Source organism: Oncorhynchus masou, chromosome 18 (assembly GCF_036934945.1).
Source record: "Oncorhynchus masou masou isolate Uvic2021 chromosome 18, UVic_Omas_1.1, whole genome shotgun sequence".
Classification (NCBI taxonomy): domain Eukaryota; kingdom Metazoa; phylum Chordata; class Actinopteri; order Salmoniformes; family Salmonidae; genus Oncorhynchus; species Oncorhynchus masou.
In genome coordinates, this window is record NC_088229.1 from 11,489,992 (window position 1) to 11,507,288 (window position 17,297).

Here is a 17,297-nt window from a genome sequence, read left to right on the forward strand (position 1 = left end):
TCTGTCTGCAAACAATTGTTGGAAAATGTACTTGTGTCATGCACAAAGTAGATGTCCTAACCAACCTGCAAAAACTATAGTTTGATAACAAGAAATTTGTGGAGTGGTTGAAAAATGAGTTTTAATGACTCCAACCTAAGTGTATGTAAACTTCTGACTTCAACTGTATATAGTGAGTAGAAACTAACATGGCTATCTCCATTTATAGGGAGTAGAAAATAACATGGCTATATACAGGGAGTACCATGATACTAAGCAGAGATGTGCTTGTTTCTTCTTGAAAATAGGCTTTTTGGCTGACTGGCCTGTGTCTACTCGGAGTACTTAAGTATACACTGAGTGTACAAGATATTGGGGACATCTGGTCTTTACATGACAGACTGACCAGGTGAATCCAGGTGAAAGTTATGATCCTTTATCCACTTCAAGCAGTGTAGATGAAGGGGAGGAGTCAGGTTAAAGAAGGATTTTTCAGCCTTGAGACAATTGAGACATGGATTGTGTATGTGTGTTATTCAGATGGTAACTGAGCAAGACTAAATATTGAAGTGCCTTTGAACGGGGTATGGTAGCAGATGCCAGGTACACCGGTTTGACTGGGTCAAGAACTGCGACGCTGCAGGGTTTTCACGCTCAACAGTTTCCCATGTGTATCAGGAATGGTAAACTTCCCAAAGGAGTTCCAGGCAACTTGACACAACTCTGGAAAGCATTGGAGTCAACATGGGCCAGCAGCGAGTCCATGCCCAGACCAATTGAGGCTGTTCTGAGGGCGAAAGGTAGTGCAACTAAATATTAGGACGGTGTCTCTCATGTTTTGTGCACTTAGTGTAAGTGCTTCCATTTTACATTTGAGTAATTTAGCAGATGGCTGACCTGCCATCCTAGTCGTTGAGGCCTCTATTGCCAGTAAACTAAAGCTTCCCCATTTTACATTCCCCAGTAGTGGAGTGTTTTGTTAGAATATACATTCATCCACACTGCTCTAGGCCAGAGCTTGGGAGAAGTCCTCACTGCCAAGCCTTAAACAAATAGTTGGCATTCTGATAGGAGCCTGTGACACCAGTCACTGAGGAAGAGGAGAGGGAGGAGTGCAATGGATCTCTGTTCTTATAGGCTTATGGGGCCCCTCTGCTGTTGCCTTTGTTTACTTATGAATTGCTGAGCACGTGTTTATTAAGTTTCCTCACACCTCTATGAAAAATGTGTCTTGTTATTTTCAGTCCATCTCTGTAGATTCCCAGATTACGGAAACAAATAGCTTTTGCTTGCATGGTGCATGGAAAATCATTTTTATTGGTGTACTTTTTGTTTAAATATACTAATGTCTCGTGAAGTGAGGGGAATAATTCAATGCAGCACATGGAGCGTTTCTTACCATGACCTCTATTCTTAAATTATAATCCCATCAACCTAACCATGAATTATTTTGTCAGGGAAGCATCAGTGGTTGTACAGTTGCTACTAATTTAATTGCCTATGAGTTGACGCTAGGCTTTCTTTTCATCCAACCACGAGACGTCGTCAAGACAACCACAAATGACAAAGGGCTTTCTCAGTCTATTCAGCGATATGAAAGAGAGGCTGTTTTGTGTGAAGGAGATCAGTGGAGGCTGCTGAGGGGAGGACGGCTCATAATAATGGCTGGAATGGAGTCAATGGAATGGTATCAAACATGTGGTTTCCGTGTGTTTGATAACATTCCATTTACTCCGTTCCAGCCATTATTATGAGCCGTCCTCCCCTCAGCAGTCTCCACTTACAGAGATGTAATAACACATGCAGTAGGTGGTAAGGTATGCAGCCAGGGCACAAATGCATGAATACGCCTCCTCTTCAGCCTCCTGTGATGGCAACACAAAGACATATACATTATCAATATTCTATTCACAGGATGCTAATAATGCCATATTATCTGAATAAAACATATTGACACCATCACAAAACATACATTCTTCTTTAAACTCACTTCCATTGTAGCTACTTCTGCTCTGCAGAACACTTGTGGCCGAACTGCTAAATGCCAACTATATTTCACTTGCAAATGGATTGGTCAATCTGATCATGTTGGTTTGGTCTTTAAAGTTCACAGCAGATAAAAGAGGAAAGAGTGTAAAAGACAAATAGAAATCCAGGAAGACAGAATGTGTTTTTATTTTATTATTGTCTACATTCACACGCTCCTCAATGTTCAAATTTTGGTCAGATCATTCCCTGAAGAACCCCACAGTCAGTAGTGTTGTCTGTAATTTGGTTGGAGTAGTTGACTCCTGTCCTGTTGCTGTGGCCACAGCAGAGTCAACAGGACCTGACCACCAGCCTCTCAGTAGGACCTAAACCAGCCTCTCAGTAGGACCTAAACCAGCCTCTCAGCAGGACCTGACCACCAGCCTCTCAGCAGGACCTGACCACCAGCCTCTCAACAGGACCTGACCACCAGCATCTCAGTAGGACCTAAACCAGCCTCTCAGCAGGACCTGACCACCAGCCTCTCAACAGGACCTGACCACGAGCCTCTCAACAGGACCTGACCACCAGCCACTCAGCAGGACCTAAACCAGCCTCTCAACAGGACCTGACCACCAGCCTCTCAACAGGACCTGACCACTAGCCTCTCAGCAGGACCTGACCACCAGCCTCTCAGCAGGACCTGACCACTAGCCTCTCAACAGGACCTGACCACCAGCCACTCAGCAGGACCTGACCACCAGCCTCTCAGTAGGACCTGACCACCAGCCTCTCAGCAGGACCTGACCACCAGCCACTCAACAGTACCTGTCCACCAGCCTCTCAGCAGGACCTGACCACCAGCCTCTCAGCAGGACCTGACCACCAGCCTCTCAGCAGGACCTGTCCACCAGCCTCTCAGCAGGACCTGTCCACCAGCCTCTCAGTAGGACCTAAAGCAGCCTCTCAAAAGGACCTGACCACCAGCCTCTCAGCAGGACCTGACCACCAGCCTCTCAGCAGGACCTGACCACCAGCCTCTCAGCAGGACCTGACCACCAGCCTCTCAACAGGACCTGACCACCAGCCTCTCAGCAGGACCTGACCACCAGCCTCTCAGCAGGACCTGACCACTAGCAGAAGGATCTCAGCAGGACCTGACCACCAGCCTCTCAGCAGGACATGACCACCAGCCTCTCAGCAGGACCTGACCACCAGCCTCTCAGCAGGACCTGACCACCAGACCCTCAACAGGACCTGACCACCAGCCTCTCAGCAGGACCTGACCACCAGCCTCTCAACAGGACCTGACCACTAGCCTCTCAGCAGGACCTGACCACCAGCCTCTCAACAGGACCTGACCACCAGCCTCTCAGCGGGACCTGACCACCAGCCTCTCAACGGGACCTGACCACCAGCCTCTCAGCAGGACCTGACCACCAGCCTCTCAACAGGACCTGACCACTAGCCTCTCAGCAGGACCTGACCACCAGCCTCTCAGAAGGACCTGACCACCAGCCTCTCAGCGGGACCTGACCACCTCAACGGGACCTGACCACCAGCCTCTCAACAGGACCTGACCAGTTGTCAACAGAATCATCTCAGCAGGATGACCACCAATCAGAAGGACCTGACCACCAGCCTCTCAGCAGGACCTGACCACCAGCCTCTCAGCAGGACATGACCACCAGCCTCTCAGCAGGACCTGACCACCAGCCTCTCAGCAGGACCTGACCACCAGCCTCTCAGCAGGACCTGACCACCAGGTCTCAGCAGGACCTGACCACCAGCCTCTCAGCAGGACCTGACCACTAGCCTCTCAGAAGGACCTGACCACCAGCCACTCAGCAGGACCTGACCACCAGCCTCTCAGTAGGACCTGACCACCAGCCTCTCAGCAGGACCTGACCACCAGCCTCTCAACAGGACCTGACCACCAGCCACTCAACAGTACCTGTCCACCAGCCTCTCAGTAGGACCTGACCACCATCAGCAGGACCTGACCACCAGCCTCTCAGCAGGACCTGTTCAGCAATCCTCAGTAGGATTAAAGCAGCCTCTCAGAAGGACCTGACCACCAGCCTCTCAGCAGGACCTGACCACCAGCCTCTCGGCAGGACCTGACCACCAGCCTCTCAACAGGACCTGACCACCAGCCACTCAGCAGGACCTGACCACCAGCCTCTCAGTAGGACCTGACCACCAGCCTCTCAGCAGGACCTGACCACCAGCCTCTCAACAGGACCTGACCACCAGCCACTCAACAGTACCTGTCCACCAGCCTCTCAGTAGGACCTGACCACCAGCCTCTCAGCAGGACCTGACCACCAGCCTCTCAGCAGGACCTGTCCACCAGCCTCTCAGCAGGACCTGTCCACCAGCCTCTCAGTAGGACCTAAAGCAGCCTCTCAAAAGGACCTGACCACCAGCCTCTCAGCAGGACCTGACCACCAGCCTCTCGGCAGGACCTGACCACCAGCCTCTCAGCAGGACCTGACCACCAGCCTCTCAACAGGACCTGACCACTAGCATCTCAGCAGGACCTGACCACCAGCCTCTCAGCAGGACCTTCTCTGAGAATTCCTTCGACCTCATGGCTTGGTTTTTGCTCTGACGTGCACTGTCAACTGTGGGACCTTATATAGACAGGTGTGTGCCTTTCCAAATCATGTCCAATTAATTGAATTTACCACAGGTGGACTTCAATCAAGTTGTAGAATCATCTCAAGGATAATCAATGGACACAGGACGCACCTGAGCTCAATTTCGAGTATCATTGCAAAGGTCTGAATACTTATCTAAATATATATTATGAATTATTATTTTTAACCTATTTTCGCTTTATCATTATGGGGTATTGTGTGTAGATTTATGAGAGAAAAAAAACGTAATTTAATCCATTTTAGAATAAGGCTATATCAAAATGTGTAAAGAGTCAAGGGGTCTGAATACTTCCTGGATGCGCTGTATACTTTAGTTTTACACATGACTATTTATAAACTATATATCAGAATGAATATACTTATGTATGAATACATAATCCTTCAGCTGCCTACATCCATCATTCTTGCGGAATAATCTCTCTCTTTATCTCTCTCCTGCTCTCTCTCTTTCTCACTCTCCCCTGCTCTCTCTCTCTCTCCCCCTGCTCTCTCTCTTTCTCACTCTCCCCTGCTCTCTCTCTCTCCCCCTACTCTCTCTCTCCTGCTATCTTGTTCTCTCTCCCCTGCTCTCTCGTTCTCTCTCCCCTGCTTTCTCTTTCTCTCTCCCCTGCTCTCTCTTTCTCCCTCTTCCCTGCTCGCTCTCTCTCCCCTCTCTCTCTCCCCTGCTCTCTTGCTCTCTCTCCCCTGCTCTCTTGCTCTCTCTCCCCTGCTCTCTCGCTCTTTCTCCCCTGCTCTCTCGCTCTTTCTCCCCTGCTCTCTCACTCTCTCCCCTGCTCTCTCTCTCCCCTGCTCTCTCTCTCTTTCTCTCTCCCCTGCTCTCTCTCCCCTGCTCTCTCTCCCCTTCTCCCTTGCTCTCTCTCTCATGCTCTCTCTTTCCCCTGCTCTCTCTCTCCCCTGCTCTCTTGCTCTCTCTCCTGCTCTCTCTCCCCTGCTCTCTTGCTCTCTCTCCTGCTCTCTCTCCCCTGCTCTCTCGCTCTTTCTCCCCTGCTCTCTCACTCTCTCCCCTGCTCTCTCTCTCTCCTGCTCTCTTTCTCTCTCCCCTGCTCTCTCTCTTCCCTGCTCTCTCTCTCTCCCCTGCTCTCTCTCTCTCCCCTGCTCTCTCTCACTCCCCTCTCTCTTTACTGTGCATAAGGCAGACCAGTGTAGTATTTGGCTTGATCTCAGACTCTAGAGCGAACTGGAATAAGTCTGCGTTAGTTCTGCTGCACCTTGATTCCCCCTGACAAAGCACCATCAGAAATGTCTAGGCCTACATGAAGGGTCCCGTTATAAGACCGACTGTGTGAAGCTCTTCACAAGGACTTGGTCAGAGAGGACTGAAAGGGACACTATTCCCACCAAAGGGCTTCACAGACCCCCTTTCAATACTGGGGACATAGAGAAAGACCCTCTGTGTGTTTATGTGAGGGCTGCTTGCTATAGACCTATAGAAGTGGACGGAAATGGCAGAGGGCCAAGTGTGTGTAAGTCCGCCTTTAATATCAGCTCGTTTACATTGATATTTGTCTATACCAACATTTTGTATTATATACTACAATAGAAGACATCTGTGACTGTGACTGGTCAGTGTTATTCCCTACAGAAAGACCCTCGAAGTCTGACAACTACACCCTATGCTGTGACATTTATGCTTTCTGTAAAACAGAAAATCTATGTGTTAGATTAACTGTACTGTAGTTGGATACTACCTTTCCCTCGTAGTCATGAAGCTATGAACTATGATGGCTGTGTGTGCTCATCGGAGCCTGTCATAAATCAAGCAGACGGTTCAGCACCATTTGGCCGTGTACCAAAGGGGGAGATGCCAGGAGCAACAGAAGAATGTCAGGACTCCGAGCCTGAGGCCCATCTCATTCAGACGGCGCCTGAAAATAATCGCACCCCTGTCTTTTTGGAGGCATTCGCTGCTGATCTCTCCTTTTTATGGGGTCTTAGCCTTTAGAACCCTGTTGCAAGTCATGAGGAGTTGAAGGTTCAAACGTGCACTGCAGCCACTTTAAATGATTGATCAACATAGAGGAGAGTCTCCCGATCTCGCTGTTTCTGAGGTGTCTCTATGCGTAGAGCAGTGGAGCTTTGTGGACTTGGCTGTCGTGTAGTGGGATTGTAAAACCCTGGTCAGACCACCAGTGCTGTTGGCAGCCTAATAGTCTCGCAGTAGTTATTTATAGGTTTCTTGGACTGCACCAGGGCAGAGCCATGCATTCCAGACTTGGCCCATGAACTCTGGAGGTTGTTGGCTCTGCGTGCCCTGTCCCAGAGCCCCTCTCCTCCCATTGTATTTAATCATTACAAACTCTACTGTAGCAGTAGTAGTAGTAACAGTTAAGTGTTACATTCTTTTTACAATTTGGACATTTGGCAGACACTCCACGTTTCCAGAAGTACTTAGATTCAGATTGATGGTATTAGTAGAAATACTATAGTGGCTATTCAGCTGAAGAATCTTCTCCAGTTCTGACCTAGTAGAGATAGGATGTAAAGAAAACATTGGAAATTAGGCTGCTTTTTATGTTGCTAAAAAGGTTGTTTTCCCAGTCCTGTCCTACGCTGCTACTCCTGTTACTAAGAGGAAGTTCCCATGACTATTGTTCCTGTTTCACTAAAGATATCTACAGTGGGACGTCAACAGGTCAAAGAGCAAGTGAGGACACCAGACCAGTAGCATGGCTGTGTTCTCTATTCTTCCCAGGCCTCACAATGCAGCTTTGGTCCTGTCCGGGGGTGTCATCGGACGGGGCCACAGTGTCTCCTGACCACTTCTGTCTCAGCCTCCAGTATTTATGCTGCGGTAGTTTATGTGTCGGGGGGCTAGGGTCAGTTTGTTATATCTGGAGTACTTCTCCTGTCTTATCCGGTGTCCTGTGTGAATTTAAGTATGCTCTCTCTAATTCTCTCTTTCTTTCTCTCTCTCGGAGGACCTGAGCCGTAGGACCATGCCTCAGGACAACCTGGCATGATGACTCTTTGCTGTCCCCAGTCCAACTGGCCGTGCTGCTGCTCCAGTTTCAACTGTTCTGCCTGCAGCTACGGAACCCTGTCCTGTTCACCGGGCGTGCTACCTGTCCCAGACCTGCTGTTTTCAACTCTCTAGAGACAGCAGGAGCGGTAGAGATACTCTTAATGATCGGCTATGAAAAGCCAACTGACATTTACTCCTGAGGTGCTGACTTGTTGCACCCTCGACAACTACTGTGATTATTATTATATGACCATGCTGGTAATTTATGAACATTTGAACATCTTGGCCATGTTCTGTTATAATCTCTACCCGGCACAGCCAGAAGAGGACTGGCCTCTCCTCATAGCCTGGTTCCTCTCTAGGTTTCTTCCTAGGTTTTGGCCTTTCTAGGGAGTTTTTCTTAGCCACCGTGCTTCTACACCTGCATTGCTTGCTGTTTGGGGTTTTAGGCTGGATTTCTGTACAGCACTTTGAGATATCAGCTGATGTAAGAAGGGCTATATAAATACATTTGATTTGAAATTTGATTTGTGTACCACGGGCCACTAGGTCTTCTTTGGCCCACGACCCCATATTGATATTTGAAGATTCTCATGACCCCAACCATGTGAAAACAATTATGTAATTAACAACCAATGTTTTCTTCTTTATTATGGGCTATGGCAGTCAATTGAAAAACATTCTAACATTATTTATGATTGTTTTCTCAACTCAGCCCCACATTAGAAGTATGTGATGGTATGACAGTCAACTGTAAATTAGTCTGATATAATTTATCTTATCTCACCACCACTAATGAGATGGGTGTGGCTTGATGTATGTCTAAAAGTCAGGGGGCGTGGTCGACAGTGCGCACCTCATCTCTGCTGTCACATCCAACCTGGATTGATATTTGGTTTTAATCCAGACAAGAGCAATGAATCCAGCTTCAAACAGATATGAGCTGTGGAAGGGTAGCCTACCCTGAGTTTTATGGTCCTTTCAAGACAACTGGGAACTCGGAAAAATGCAATGTCAAATCATGGCTTCAATGATCTTTAGATCTGAAAGTTGGCGTTCTAGAAAGAGGCCAGAGATCCCGAGTTAGAATTCCAAGTTGGATGACTTTTCGCAGTCGGAGCTCGTGTCTTTCAGGATTCCCAGTTGTCTTGAACGCTCGGAAGTTGGAGATTTCTGAGTTCCCAGTTGTTTTGAACGCGGCATTAATGCTCAGAGGGAGATGGCAGGGTATTCCCTTTGAGTCAGGAACCAAAACTCTGTAGTGACCCGTGAGTGCCTTGTCTGCAGCATTCGGTCACATGACATCTCGATCAGCTGTTTCGATTTGACTTACCGGCATGTCAACTGAGCCAGGATCAAGGTCAAGCGGATTGGGAAGTAGGTCCCAAAGTGCTCTTCCAAGCGTCAGAGGTGAGCAGTCATCATTCGTCTGGGTCATTTACTGATGCTGTTATCTGTTAATTTATTTTCATTACACAGAAGGTTAAGCAAGTCTTTTTTTTTTTTTACATCCATTGCAAATGACAACAGTTCCTCTCGCAATGCTAGAAATCTTTGCAGCACTCTCCCTCGATAACCACCAAGCCTCACTATGAAATAGAACATTGTCATGCTCTAATCCCATATCTCCACATAGTTTTGTGAACAGACATGTGCACAGTGGATGTGGTTTGATGTAGTTTACAATCGAAGTTACCTGCTGCATTATATCTCACGGGTTCTGTGCTCTGCTCTTTTTTTCCCGCCAGTTGCTCTCTGTGTATCATACGTTCATATTGCAGAGGGAGACGCTTTCATAAGTGCAGTGCAGAGGCCTGCCCGCAGTTCCGCCATAGACGGAGCCCCATCTTTGCACAAGCCCAGCATTTGATCCCATGAAATTTGTTTATCGTCAGTATAGCCACACAGCACACTGGACATCGACTATGCTTTTTAATGCTTGGGAATCGTGAGACAGAACATTATGTCCTTGTGAATAGCATCCCCCGACATGTATATCGAACAAAGCCAATGCATCTCTGCCCTCACAGCTAACAACCATTTGGTGAGCATAAGTTGGGGACCCAGCTAGCAATGAGGAATTAGCCCAGAAGCGACCCTCATGGCACGGAATCTTGGCCAGGAACTAATTGAATTTCCCCGGAATCGCGTGTCGGACTCGGCCCGGAGTCAAAATGAATGACTGCCCAGAATTGACCCAAGTACATCGGCCCGTTTCCGTCTACCAGAATCCAGCCAACTTTGCCGGCATCTTACCAGAATCCCCCCAGAAGCGGCCCGATACAAATTTAAATAAATGTATACAAAATTACCAGATTTTAGTCATTTTAAATATTACTATATTACTATTATACATACAAAACAGTTGTCTCGGAGGAAACACCATACACCTCACCATACACCTGGTGACCATGCCAGCGTGCATGCGCCTAGCCCGCCACAGGAGTCGATACAGCGCGATGGGACAAGGACATCCAAGCCGGCCAAACCCTCCCCTAACTCGGACGACGCTGGGCCAATTGTGGGTCATGGGTCTCCCGGTCACGGCCGGCACGGGTCTCAAACCAGCTTCTGTTGAAATGCAGTTTGTACTGAGATGCAGTGTCTTGGACCGCTGCACCACTCGGGAAGTTGCATCCACAATGTTTTTAATGCTTATCAATTGCCTTCCACAAAGTAGCAAAATACTAAAATACTACACAGGACTCTTAAAGAATTTCATTTGTAATGTTAATTGTATTTTTTGATCACAGAAACAATGAGGAAAATCTGGAAAAATAAATAAATGTTAAATATATAAAGCAGCCAGTGTAATCATCTGCCAGAGAGTAGCCCCAATCGGTCCGAACCCCAAGTAATACATTTGGGCCAGATAACTCTCACCGGAATCGGCCCGATCCCAATCCCTGCATCCTAGCCATAAGTAATACTGCCGAAGGCGGCCCAGACTCCGGCAACATGACGTCGGCCGAGTCTGACTCTCACCGGAATCGGCCCGATCCCAATCCCTGCATCCTAGCCATAAGTAATACTGCCGAAGGCGGCCCAGACTCGGGCAACATGACGTCGGCCGAGTCTGACTCTCACCGGAATCGGCCCGATCCCAATCCCTGCATCCTAGCCATAAGTAATACTGCCGAAGGCGGCCCAGACTCCGGCAACATGATGTCGGCCGAGTCTGACTCTCACCGGAATCGGCCCGATCCCAATCCCTGCATCCTAGCCATAAGTAATACTGCCGAAGGCGGCCCAGACTCGGGCCACATGACGTCGGCCGAGTCTGACTCTCACCGGAATCGGCCCGATCCCAATCCCTGCATCCTAGCCATAAGTAATACTGCCGAAGGCGGCCCAGACTCGGGCAACATGACGTCGGCCGAGTCTGACTCTCACCGGAATCGGCCCAGATCCCAATCCCTGCATCCTAGCCATAAGTAATACTGCCGAAGGCGGCCCAGACTCGGGCAACATGACGTCGGCCGAGTCTGACTCTCACCGGAATCGGCCCGATCCCAATCCCTGCATCCTAGCCATAAGTAATACTGCCGAAGGCGGCCCAGACTCGGGCAACATGATGTCGGCCGAGTCTGACTCTCACCGGAATCGGCCCGATCCCAATCCCTGCATCCTAGCCATAAGTAATACTGCCGAAGGCGGCCCAGACTCGGGCCACATGACGTCGGCCGAGTCTGACTCTCACCGGAATCGGCCCGATCCCTGTGCTCCTGGGCATCCTAGCTTTCAGTCAGAGCATAAATTATTTGTTTAACAGTGTTATCTGACAATGTTATTGCCCAGACTCGGGTCCCCCCAACATCTGTCCCCCTCATATCGCTGCCAGTAATATCAGTCTCTGTAATAGTGTGTGATTTCTAGCTCACTGGCCATCACCCTGAGAATTATCCCAAGTCCCTTTCTCATGATCTAGCTCTATCTTGTTGAATTTTATCTTTTAGATTTGAATAATTTAGATTTTTAAGGTTAACCATATTACAAGACTACGGATATTATAATATATTTTGTAGAATATATATATATTTAAGGATTTTGGAAATTCTCCTGCGACCCCCTTTTCATATCAGGCGACCCCACATGGGTTCTCAACCCCTAGTTTGGGAACCTCTGGTCTAGACAGAAACTGTGCATCAAGGACAACAGTGGCAGGGATTAAGAGGCCCACAAATAGATGTAAAGAGTAATCTTGATAGGGATAATGGCTCTATAAAGCAATTATAAAGTGACACCCCATGGAATGACAATGCCCCCATCACTGAATGGTTTGATGAGCATGAAAATGATGTAAACCATGTGTCCTCAGTCCCAATCTCCTGCATCCTAGCCATAAGTGCATTGAATCTGTTCTGACTCATGGTGGCCCACACTATGAAGGAACTTTATGTTGGTCTTTCCTTTATTTTGGCACTTACCTGTATGTTTTTCTCAATAAAATGTGATGCACAAGGAATTGCATGTTGTATGTATTTTTCATGGACTACTTCAACCTCTTGGTGATTTCTTTCCACTCCTGTGGCAGTGGGTGTGGAGTTACCATACAAGACATGACCACCCCCTGTGGCAGTGGGCCTCGGATACTGTCCACGTGACCGCCCCAATCCCTGGCAGTGGGCCTGGCGGATACTGCCAAACGTGACCACCCCCTGTGGCAGTTGGCCCGGATACTGTGCAAGACGGGAACCCATGCAGTGGGCCTGGCGGATACTGTCCAAGACTGACCTCCCCTGTGGAAGTCGGCCCGGAGATCCAAGACATGACCACCCCCTGCATCCAGTGGGCCTGGCGGATACTGTCCAAGACATGACCACCCCCTGTGGCAGTGGGTGTGGAGTTACCGTCCAACGTGACCACCCCATGCCATGGGCCTGGCGGATACTGTCCAAGACATGACCACCCCCTGTGGCAGTGGGTGTGGAGTTACCCCAAGACGTGACCACCCCCTGTGGCAGTGAGCCTGGCGGATACTGCCTGACGTGACCACCCCTGTGGCAGTGGGTGTGGAGTTACCGTCCAAGACGTGACTCCCCCTGTGGCAGTGGGCCCGGATACTGTCCAGACGTGACCACCCCCTGTGGCAGTGGGTGTGGAGTTACCGTACGTGAGTACCCCTGTGGCAGTGGGCCTGGCGGATACTGTCCAAGATGTGACCACCCCTGTGGCAGTGGGCCCGGAGACTGTCCAAGGGCAACATGGCAGTGGGTGTGGAGTTCGTCCAAGACTGACCACCCCCTGTGGAATCTGGCCCGATCCCAATCCCTGGCATCCTAGCCATAAGTAATACTGCCTGTGGCAGACTCGGGCAACATGACCTGTGGCAGTGGGCCGCGGATAGTCTGACCACCCTGTGGCAGTGGGCCTCGGATACTGTCCAAGAAGATCCCATCCCTGCATCCTAGCCAGAAGTTAAGAAGCCCAGACACCTTGTGGCAGTCGGCCGAGTCCAAGACACCTTGTGGCAGTGGGCCTGGAGGTTACTGTCCAAGACGTAATCACACCTTGTGGAGTGGGCCTGGAGGTTATCCACTGTGAAGTTTGTGAGTCTTTCAGTCAGAGCATAAATTATTTGTTTAACAGTGTTATCTGACAATGTTATTGATGTGAGATTCTGTGCCTCTGTCCCCCCACACATCTGTCCCCCTCATATCAATTGCTGCCAGTAATATCAGTCTCTGTAATAGTGTGTGATTTCATAGCGTAGCTGTCCAAGAGGTTACCGACCACCCCCTGTGGCAGTGGGCCTGGAGGCGTGACCTTTCCCATGTCAGTGGGCCTGGAGGTTACTGTCCAAGACGTGACCACCCCTGTGGCAGTGGGCCAGTGGGCCTGGAGGTTACTGTCCAAGACGTGACCACCCCTGTGGCAGTGGGCCTGGAGGTTACTGTGATGACCAAGTGCACCCCCTGTGGCAGTGGGCCTGGAGGTTACTGTCATGATCTAAGGGCTCTATCTTGTTGAATTTTATCTTTTAGATTTGAATAATTTAGATTTTTAAGGTTAACCATATTACAATGCGATACAGTACAAAGACGTGATATTATAATATATTTTGTAGAATATATATATTTAAGGATTTGGGCCTGGAGGTTACTGAAATTCTCCTGTGGCAGTTTTTATATCAGGCAGTCGGACCCCACATGGGTTTCCAATCACACCTTGTGGCAGTGGGCCTGGGAACCTACTGTCCAAGAAGATCACCCTTGTGGCAGTGGGCCTGGAGGTTACTCAACCCTAGTTTGGGAACTGTCTGGCCTGGAGGTTACAGAAACTGTGCATCACCCAACAGTGGCAGGGATTAAGAGGCCCACACCCCTGTGGCAGTGGGCCTAGATGTAAAGAGTAATCTTGATAGGGATAATGGCTCTATAAGTGGGCAATTATAAAGTGACACCCCCATGGAATGACAATGCCCCCATCACTGAATGGTTTGATTAGCATGAAAATGATGTAAACCACCCCTGTGGCAGTGGGCCTGGAGGTTACTGTGTGTCATGGAGGTTACTGTCCAAGACGTGACCACCCCTGTGGCAGTGGGCCAGGTTATCTCCAGTCACCAGATCTCAACCCAATTGATTACTTATGGGCCTGGAGTTATTCTGGCAGTGGGCCTGGAGGTTACAGAGCTGACCACCCCTGTGGCAGTGGGCCTGGAGGTTCCCGACATGCCACCCCTGTGGCAGTGGGCATTGAATCTGTTCTGACTCATGGTGGCCCAACACCCTATGAAGGAACTTTATGTTGGCCTTTCCTTTATTTTGGCACTTACCTGTAAGTTTTCTCAATAAAATGTGATGCACATGGAATTGTGACCACCCCTGTGGCAGTGGGCCTGTTACTGTATTTCCTGTGGCATGGAGGTTACTTCCAAGACGTGACCACCCCTGTGGCAGTGGGCCTGGAGGTTACTTTCCAAGACGTGACCACCCCTGTGGCAGTGGGCCTGGAGGTTACTGTCCAAGACATGACCACCCCCTGTGGCAGTGGGCCTGGAGGTTACTGTCCAAGACCACGTGACCACCCCTGTGGCAGTGGGCCTGGAGGTTACTGTCCAAGACGTGACCACCCCCTGTGGCAGTGGGCCTGGAGGATACTGTCCAAGACGTGACCACCCCCTGGCAGTGGGCAGTGGGCCTGTGGCAGTGGGGATACTGTCCAAGACGTGACCACCCCCTGTGGCAGTGGGCCTGGAGGTTACTGGATACTGTGTGGGCCCAAGACATGACCACCCCTGTGGCAGTGGGCCTGGAGGTTACTGTCCAAGACATGACCACCCCCCCTGTGGCAGTGGGTGTGGAGTTACTGTCCAAGACGTGACCACCCCTGTGGCAGTGGGCCTGGAGGTTACTGTCCAAACGTGACCACCCCTGTGGCAGTGGGTGCCTGTGGCAGTGGGCCTGGAGGTTACTGTCCAAGACGTGACCACCCCTGTGGCAGTGGGCCTGGAGTTACTCGTCCAAGACGTGACCACCCCTGTGGCAGTGGGCCTGGAGGTTACTGTCCAAGACGTGACCACCCCCTGTGGCAGTGGGCCTGGAGGTTAGTTACCGTCCAAGACGTGACCACCCCCTGTGGCAGTGGGCCTGGCGGATACTGTCCAAGACGTGACCACCCCTGTGGCAGTGGGTGTGGAGTTACCAAGACGTGACCACCCCTGTGGCAGTGGGCCTGGAGGTTACTGTCCAAGACGTGACCACCCCCTGTGGCAGTGGGCCTGGCGGATACTGTCCAAGACCCCTGTGGCAGTGGGTGACCACCCCCTGTGGCAGTGGGTGGAGGTTACTGTCCAAGACGTGACCACCCCTGTGGCAGTGGGCCTGGAGGTTACTGTCCAAGACGTGACCACCCCTGTGGCAGTGGGCCTGTCCAAGACGGCACCCCTGTGGCAGTGGGCCTGGAGGTTACTGTCCAAGACGTGACCACCCCTGTGGCAGTGGGCCTGGACCCCCTGTGGCAGTGGGCCTGGAGGATACTGTCCAAGACGTGACCACCCCCTGTGGCAGTGGGCCTGGAGGATACTGTCCAAGACGTGACCACCCCTGTGGCAGTGGGCCTGGAGGTTACTGTCCAAGAAGTAATCACCCCTTGTGGCAGTGGGCCTGGAGGTTACTGTCCAAGACGTAATCACACCTTGTGGCAGTGGGCCTGGAGGTTACTGTCCAAGACGTGATTCACACCTTGTGGCAGTGGGCCTGGAGGTTACTGTCCAAGAAGTAATCACACCTTGTGGCAGTGGGCCTGGAGGTTACTGTCCAAGACGTGAACCCCTGTGGCAGTGGGCCTGGAGGTTACTGTCCAAGACGTGACCACCCCTGTGGCAGTCGGCCTGGAGGTTACTGTCCAAGAAGTAATCACACCCTGTGGCAGTGGGCCTGGAGGTTACTGTCCAAGACGTAATCACACCCTGTGGCAGTGGGCCTGGAGGTTACTGTCCAAGACGTAATCACACCTGGAGGTTACTGTGGCAGTGGGCCTGGAGGTTGGGCCTGGAGGTTACTGTCCAAGACGTAATCACACCTTGTGGCAGTGGGCCTGGAGGTTACTGTCCAAGACGTGACCACCCCTGTGGCAGTGGGCCTGGAGGTTACTGTCCAAGACGTGACCACCCCCTGTGGCAGTGGGCCTGGAGGTTACTGTCCAAGACGTGACCACCCCTGTGGCAGTGGGCCTGGAGGTTACTGTGCAAGCAGTGGGTGACCACCCCCTGTGGCAGTGGGCCTGGTCCAAGGATACTGTGGCAGTGGACGTGACCTGTCCCCCCTGTGGCAGTGGGCCTGGAGGTTACTGTCCAAGACGTGACCACCCCCTGTGGCAGTGGGCCTGGAGGTTACTGTCCAAGACGTGACCACCCCTGTGGCAGTGGGCCTGGAGGTTACTGTCCAACCCCTGTGGCAGTGGGCCTGGAGGTTACTGTCCCACCCCCCTGTGGCAGTGGGCCTGGAGGTTACTGTCCAAGACCACCCCTGTGACCACTGTCCAAGACGTGACCACCCCTGTGGCAGTGGGCCTGGAGGTTACTGTCCAAGCACCCCTGTGGCAGTGGGCCTGGAGGTTACCATCCCCTGTGGCAGTGGGCCTGGAGGTTACTGTCCAAGACGTGACCACCCCTGTGGCAGTGGGCCTGGAGGTTACTGTCCAAGACGTGACCACCCCTGTGGCAGTGGGCCTGGAGGTTACTGTCCAAGACGTAACAGACCTCTTATCCCTTCATGAATCAGTAAAGAGGGGTCTGACTGAGACACACCTACAGTATCAGAGTACACCTGCTCCAAGTCCACCAGCTAGGGCCCTCCTCACCCTTTTATGTCCCGTCCTTATAACACTACAGTCACATACTGTAGGACTACTGCACTAAGTTCTTCGTAAGGGGGAGGACTGGGGAGAGATGTTTAATTATTGAAGGGTTTCAGCTGTATTAGAGGACTCCGGTGTCCCACTGGCCCATTGATTCACTGGAGTAGTGAGGTGACGAGAAACAAGTGTCTAATTGGAGAACGGGCTGCATCACTTCATTAAAGTGTCTGCATGGCAGGTTCTTGAACATGATCCAACCAATGTAACCCCTGATGGATTATTGGGTGATATTAGATTGTAATAATATTTTCATGTTTTCTTTTCTCTACAGGTGGAGTGAACAAGAATGGTTTATGTTTGTGGATGAGGAGGAGACTTGAGCTTAACGTCGGACACAAATGGTTAGACATTGTATAACTGTA

General features: G+C 50.7%; 1 protein-coding gene across 1 annotated transcript in view; it reads left to right on the top strand.

The window, feature by feature from the left end:
* The window catches only part of plxnb1a (plexin b1a), a 99,277-nt gene that overhangs the window by 47,998 nt on the left and 33,982 nt on the right, over positions 1 to 17,297 (top strand). Inside the window, exon 2 of the mRNA XM_064922162.1 lies at positions 17,207 to 17,276. The gene's annotated coding sequence lies outside the window, so the exon portion shown is untranslated. The remainder of the gene's footprint in view (positions 1 to 17,206; positions 17,277 to 17,297) is intronic.